Source organism: Eschrichtius robustus, chromosome 21, assembly GCF_028021215.1.
Source record: "Eschrichtius robustus isolate mEscRob2 chromosome 21, mEscRob2.pri, whole genome shotgun sequence".
NCBI classification, from domain to species: domain Eukaryota; kingdom Metazoa; phylum Chordata; class Mammalia; order Artiodactyla; family Eschrichtiidae; genus Eschrichtius; species Eschrichtius robustus.
The window spans coordinates 26,774,664-26,782,177 of NC_090844.1; the positions used below are offsets into that span (position 1 = coordinate 26,774,664).

General features: G+C 43.6%; 1 non-coding gene across 1 annotated transcript; it reads right to left on the reverse strand.

Moving 5' to 3' along the window:
* Positions 1-565: 565 nt before the first annotated feature.
* On the reverse strand, positions 566-672 carry LOC137756118 (U6 spliceosomal RNA). Its single transcript, XR_011072176.1, has one exon. It is a non-coding gene; the product is annotated as a U6 spliceosomal RNA (small nuclear RNA).
* Between the last annotated feature and the right edge of the window lie 6,842 nt (positions 673-7,514).

Below are 7,514 nucleotides of genomic sequence, written 5' to 3' on the forward strand. Positions count from 1 at the left end.
TTTTTTTTAAACATCTTTATTGAAGTATAATTGCTTTACAATGGTGTGTTAGTTTCTGCTTTATAACAAAGTGAATCAGTTATACATATACATATGTTCCCATATCTCTTCCCTCTTGCATCTCCCTCCCTCCCACCCTCCTTATCCCACCCCTCTAGGTGGTCACAAAGCACCGAGCTGATCTCCCTGTGCTATGCGGCTGCTTCCCACTAGCTATCTAGTTTACATGTGGTAGTGTATATATGTCCATGACACTCTCTCACCCTGTCACATCTCACCCCACCCCCTCCCCATATCCTCAAGTCCATTCTCTAGTAGGTCTGTGTCTTTATTCCCGTCTTGCCACTAGGTTCTTCATGGCCTTTTTTTTTTTCCCTTAGATTCCATATATATGTGTTAGCATACTGTATTTGTTTTTCTCTTTCTGACTTACTTCACTCTGTATGACAGACTCTAACTCCATCCACCTCATTACAAATACCTCCATTTCATTTCTTTTTATGGCTGAGTAATATTCCATTGTATATATGTGCCACATCTTCTTTATCCATTCATCCGATGATGGAAAAATATGGAACGCTTCACGAATTTGCGTGTCATCCTTGCGCAGGGGCCGTGCTAATCTTCTCTGTATCGTTCCAATTTTAGTATATGTGCTGCCGAAGCGAGCACAAGTCCTCTTGTTTATCCCTGCATCCCTTCTCCCGAGAATCTAGTCAAATACTTTATAGACAGTAGTGGCTTAATAAAACTTGATATACATTGAATTAGAGATGACCAGATATTTCTTCAGCATGAGGTGGGGGGTTTTTCAACAGATGAATGGATAAAGAAGATGTGGTATATAGATAGATGGAGAGATAGACAGACAGAGATGGAGATAGGTAGATATATAGAATGGAACACTACTCAGCCATAAAAAAAGAATGAAATTTTGTCATCTGCAGTAACATGGATGCATTTAGAGGGTATTACGCTTAGTGATACAAGTCAGACAGAGAAAGACAAATACTGTATGATATCACTTATGTGTGGAATCTAAAAAATACAACAAACTAGTGAATATAACAAAACAGAAGCAAACACAGATATAGAGAACTAACTAGTGGGCACCAGTGGGGAGAGGCAAAGGGGAGGGGCACGATAGGGGAAGGGAATTAAGAGGTACAGACTATTATGTATAAAATAAATAAGCTGCAAGGATATATAGTACAGCACAGGGAATATAACCAATATTAAATAATAACTATCAAAAAATTAAAGAAGACCACACACTTCTTCAGCATGGGATGGGGTGCCTTTTCCCAGAAAGGGAGGTGGCTAGTTTTATCCACGATGTGTCTACTTTATTCTTTATTCTTTTACTATCCTCTTGCTCTTGCCCATTGCAATCTGGACTCTGTCTGGATCACCCCAATGAACAGTCACTATTTTGCCTTGGTCAAGCTCTAGCTAAGGGTGAAATCCTAGAGCTGCTGTGATTTTTCTATTCAGCAGCCGGATTCTAGCTAGTGATGCTGCGGGAATATGTACTGACGTTCCCCTTTCCACTGGCCCACACGGCCAAGGCACTGCCGGGACCGCCAGGACACAGCCTCTTCCTTCTCTCTCCTCCTGCCGTGAAATCCCTGGCAGGAAGCAAGAAGAAACTCACTTGCCTCAACTGTTAGAGGGGTAAGATGTTAACTTCCTTGATTCAGGGGGAAATAAAATTGATTGACAGACTAGAGAGAGCTGCTCCCCATTTACCCAGCAGAAGATATTATATGGCTGTAAGCAGGGTTCAGGAGCATGAGAAGGTAACAAGCAATGTGTATAAGCTTGGCTCTCAAGGGAAGGAGAGCTGCTACCAAACCCACACTCAGATTGTTTCTTTCTTTCTTATTTCAGGGCCTCTGTGCATGCCATGCGTAATAAAGGTAATAAAAAAGTAAGTTTATAAAGAAGAAAGAGACCCGTCAAGGACGGAAGGCTCTTTATTTGCTCTCCTTTCGTGGAATTCTTCTCAATGAAGAATGAGAGGTGACTGGCTGAATGGCAGGCATAGAACAGAAGAGCAGATGAGGGTCAGATGGATTATTCAATGAATTTACAGTGTCCCCAGTGTTGTCATAGTTTTTTTTTTTTTTGATGGCAATCCACCCATCTGCCTCTCAAGAGACTGATAGATCGTTCTCAAAAAGTAGAGCTGCTTCTTGATCTACTAGGTGGTGTGTCAAAAAACTAGGTCAGAACTCAGGCTCTGTGCTGCGGTATTGGGTCACCTTAGACAGGTGGTGTACTGTTCATGTGCATCTTCCATCACTGAGTCCACAACTGGGTATACTGCAGGTGCCAAGTAAAGATTCATTTATAAATTAATTAGTCTCCTCTATGCCGTTGATGCCTCTGTTTCCTCAACTGTAAAATAATACATTAAAAATATCCTCCCCATTCCTTCCTCCAACTCTACATGAAAATACTTCATCAGCATGTTATTCACTAGAATGAGACTAAGTCTGTGGAGTTTATGAACTCCTTAAGGTAGAGTCTTTGTAAATAAACACCAGAGAGTATTACCTTGTCTTTCTTGGAAACTTCCAGGTCTTAGGAGGTCCTGGGAAGAGTCCTGACAGAACAGGATAATCATGTGACCCTTGCATATTCAGCTAATAAGGGACGTATGTTGAACACAATGTATCAGATCCTGTGCTTCTGTGTGTTAATTTCTTTAATCCTCACAACATGAGGGGCGTGGGGACTACTATTATCCCCATGTTATAGATGGGAAAACTGAGCTGCACAGAGCTTGAATAGCTATGTTTCCTAAGATTGACAGTTAACAAGTAGCAGAACCCCGGCAAGATTATATAGACAGTAGTGGCTTAATAAAACTTGATATACATTGAATTAAAGATGACCAGATATTTCTTCAGCATGAGGTGGGTGGTTTTTCAACAGATGAATGGATAAAGAAGATGTGGTATATAGATAGACGGAGAGATAGACAAGATTTGAACCCCGGCAGTCTAGCCCCAGAAACTTCTCTTGTAGCCACCAAAATAGAATGGCTCTTTGGAGGAGACTTTCACAGGAATCTTAAGCAAGCTTTGCTGATAAAGGAAATATTATAATGACTTCCAGGTGACTGTTATTTATTCAGAGTTTGTCACCTTTCTCTTCACTGCTCAATTTTTTTTTTTCAAGTTTCAATTTAAGAAGAACCCATAATTACTGGGGCAATTATTCGTTTTGACAGACAATATAAATAGCCATAGAAATTCCTGCCTGTTCATTTATCCAGCTGACTAATACAGGCCACTGTATTATTTACTGTGGGCTAAGAACAATGGGGATTATATGGAAGCCACAATTTCTGTCCTCCAAGAGCTTTGCCATCCATTGGAGAAACAAGAATATACACCTGAATCCTGAATGGATATGGTGAAGCAGTACATGGTATGTGTCCAAGGGGATGACACAGACACTCTGCTTCATGGAAATTGAGCTTATAATGGAGCTGGAAGGACTGGGGGATGTCATGGGAGAGGGGCAGCTTGACCCTGCACCTTGTGGGGAAGGTAAGAATTTGATGGAAGTGGAGGTGACAGTGCAATTCCAGCCTAGTGTGTTAGTGAGGTAGTGTGTCAGGGGCTACACGAGAAGTTTCTGGAGCTAGATTGGTTGGGGTCAAATCCTGGTTCTGCTACTTATTAGCTTTAAGCCTTGAGAAACTTGACAATTTGACCTCTGTGAGGCTCAGTTTTCTCATCTAGAAGGAGGGAAAGAGAGGGTCCCAACGGATGCAGTACTCTAAATAGATAAGAGGAGCATGATTTGTTTACAAGTAACCTGGAGCAGTGGGGTGAGGGAAGAGGGAGGGCTATTATCCTCAGACCTCTAGGACTGAGAGAAAGAACAGTCATTAGAACCAGCAGGCACAGTGTAGAGGGAGCTGCCTCTCAGGGAGCACTGCCCTTTAGGTGAGGGGCACAGCTAGCTTTTTTTTTTTTTAATTAATTTTTATTGGAGTATAGTTGCTTTACAATGTTGTGTTAGTTTCTGCTGTACAGCAAAGTGAATTAGTTATATGTACACATATATCCACTCTTTTGTAGATTTCCTTCCCTTTCAGGTCACCACAGAGCACTGAGCAGAGTTTCCTGTGCTATACGGTAGGTTCTCATTAGTTATCTATTTTATACATAGTAGTGTACATATGTCAATCCCAATCTCCTAATTTGTCCCACCACCCCGCCCTTCCCTCCTTGGTAACCGTACCTTTGTCCTCTACATCTGTGACTGTTTCTGCTTTGCCAATAAGTTCATCTGTACCATTTTTCTAGATTCCACATATACGCGATATTACATGATACAGCTTAAAGGAGACAGAAAGGGAAGAAGCCAGGACAGTGGATACCTCCTTCCTGCCCCATCCCTCTGACCTCCTGCCTGGCTCCGCCCCTCTCTCCCTATTGGCTGAGCCCAACCAGGAAGCCACCATCCTTGGGAACTGGGTGAAATCCCACAGGTCAGGCTCCCAGGATGAGAGCTGGTGCAGATAGGCAGATCGTGGGTCTGGAGGGGCAGATAGAAAATATCTGGCACAGAGTGGGAACACCAAATTGCAGAGGCAGGGAAAGGCTTGCTGGTGCCATCTTGCCAATTCTTGAGAACGGCATGTAGGGATTTGGACTTGGTTCTGAAGGCAGTGTGACCATGGAGAATTTTTCAACAGGAGGGTGACACAGTGAAGGCGTAAGTCAACCTCAGTGTCTCAGGTGGACTGAAAGGCAGAAAGACAGAATAAATCAACGCTGGGAGGAGACGTTCTGGGTTAGACCTCAGGCCCCGTGCTTCATCCCCTGCCTTCACTTTGCAGCAGGCTTCCCGGAAGAAACTCTTTTTCTGGATTGCCTCTCTCTCTCCTTCCTTGTCTGTGGTTTTAAGATCTGCCCTGGTAACTGTAGCCTGGTTGGCTGTGAACTTTCCAGATAAGCTGGATCTGAAGCAGCTCCCTGAACCACAGTCTCGCAGCTGTCACAGAGCCAGGCCACCGAACACAGTTTTGGAAGGAAAGTGAACGTGCCTCATTACAGCCTGATGCAGATCACCTCTGACAGACACCGCGGTAATGGTTCAGAATGAGCACACTCCCACGAACAACGGGAAAAGAGACTTCGCATTGTTCTCCGGGCCCATAATTCGTTTGCTGTAAAAATGACTGTGTTGTTTGTAGGACATGTTTCCTCTCTGAACGATGCCTTTATTGAATCAATTTAAATATTTTAGGAACGAAGCACTTTGTGAAAGAAGCAACCTGATGCCTGGATGTGGGCTTGAAACATCGAGGTGTCCCTGGAACCAAGTCTTTAGGGGCTCTTTCTCTACCTCCCTGACAGTTGTATGTATGTCTGCCTTGCCACAGAGGACTTGACCCTGTGTTTTCCCATCATTTTTGTGTGGCAATGGACGGCAGGGGTAAGTGGCAACCGGAAACCAGCAACAGTGACCTCAGGGAACAGATGGATTTACTCATGTCCCTTTGTGAGTGGGCTTTGGAGGAAGACGCCTGTCCAGAGATGGCTCGCGATTAGATCAGTTGGGAAGTTTCAGTTCTTCTTCCTTTCAGGTGCTCATTCCAAGCCTCTAAACCCCAAACCAGGGGTGCTACCGCTTCCTCAGAGAAACAATCACACGGCAAGACATTACGTTTCTTTCTAGAAAGACATTCATTGATGCGTCTCTTATCCAAACTGTAGGCCACTCAGAAGACTGGCTGATTGCAAAGAGGCTCGATTTCAAGGTGGGAGGAGTAAACAGGCCTCTTTTTTGGATGAATGCAGATGAAGTTGCAATTTGCCGTTTTTCAATCAACAGCATCAGGCCACATCAGCAAAGGTCACCCACTAACCATGTTTTATAAGAGAAATCTGAGCTCCCTTCATATTCCAGTCCTCAAGGGCAGTTTTCTGCCTTTTCCTGCCATGCCCTTCAATTATAGGATGATCTCAGAGGAATCTGGATTGGGCTTTAGTTTTGCTTTTGGTTACACATAAAATAATTGTTTTCGAAACAATACCCTTGTGATTAGAAACCACTGCAGCTAAAAATATTTAAATCAGGAAGCATCCCAAATAAAGGACTTGGCAAAACACATCAGATAGGCCAAAAATTTTGCTGCAGAACGTAAAATAAATATCAAAAGACTAAACTACACATAAGGCACCGCGAAGCATCGGAGTTTTGATGGGTACCATTTGCCCGAGATGTTTATACATCTCTGTGAAATTGCAGCTAATCATATAAATTCTTTGTTTCAGCTTGAAATCTGTTCCAGTTGACACCTTCACTTCTGTGTTGACTATTTTTCTCCCATCTTCTGATCTCCTTCTGCCTCTTTTTTTAAAAAGAATAAATTATTGGCAGAGCATGGGCTTGTGAAGCAGGGATTTGATTCTATTTAACTCTTTTTTTCCCCTTTTCCTCATTTTCTTATGTTTGTTTCCAGCAACTCTCAGGCTTAAGCTCCAGATGCATCTCAGATTCTCTCAATAAATCCTTCTTATTTTAATTTTTACCTGTTACACTGATTTCCTCCCTTCTTCTTCCTTCTTTTCTTCCCTTTCTCTTTCTTATTTCCGTAACAGGACTTTCTCTGTTTTATAGGGTAGTTATAAGCTATATACTCGCAGGTATTGTGGATGGATTGTCCTGCTTGGGGGGCTGAGGCGTCACAACTACATGTCATGACATCAATTTCCCCTCTTGGAAGAGAAAGGCTTACACTGAAATGAGGACTGTTCTTCCTCCTTTTGTCACTGCTTTCCCTGACCAGTTGACCAAATTCAAGTTGGGCAACAGGAAGGGTGAATAACGGTCACGAATATTGTCCTCTCCCTTCCCCCAACAGGGAAGCTGTACCCAGGGATTGTGAAGTTTGTGGATAGACAAAGGTGATCCATGAGAGTGATGGGAGTTTCTGTGCTTCTATGGTCTGAACGTTTGTGTCTCCCCCAAATTCATACGTTGAAATCGTCACCTCCAAGGTGATGGTATTAGGAGGCAGGGCCTTTACGGGGTGATTAGATCATGAGGGTGGAGCCCTCATGATTGGGATCAGTGCCCTTGTAAGAAGAGGCCCCAGAGAGCTAGCTTGTCCCTTTGGCCGTGTGAGGGCACAGAGTGGCTGTGAAAGAGGAAGAATGCCCTCACCAGAACCGATCTGCCAGCGTTTTGACCTTGGACTCCCCAGCCTCCAGACTGTGAGAAATAAATTTCTATTGTTTATAAGCCACCCAGGTAATGGTATTTTTGTATAGCAGCCAGAACAGACTGAGACAGATAGAGAGTAGTGTTTTGGAGACATGAAAGGCAGGAGCAGGATGATGCTAATGTAGAAGAGAGGGTTTGTCTCACTCATTCCTTCCCTTCAGCATCTGTGTCCCTAGAAGGGAAAAGAGTCAGGTGCAACTGCAGGCACCAGGCAGAGCTGCCCTTCCTGTCAGGCCTCACCGCCCTCTGACTCGCCACTT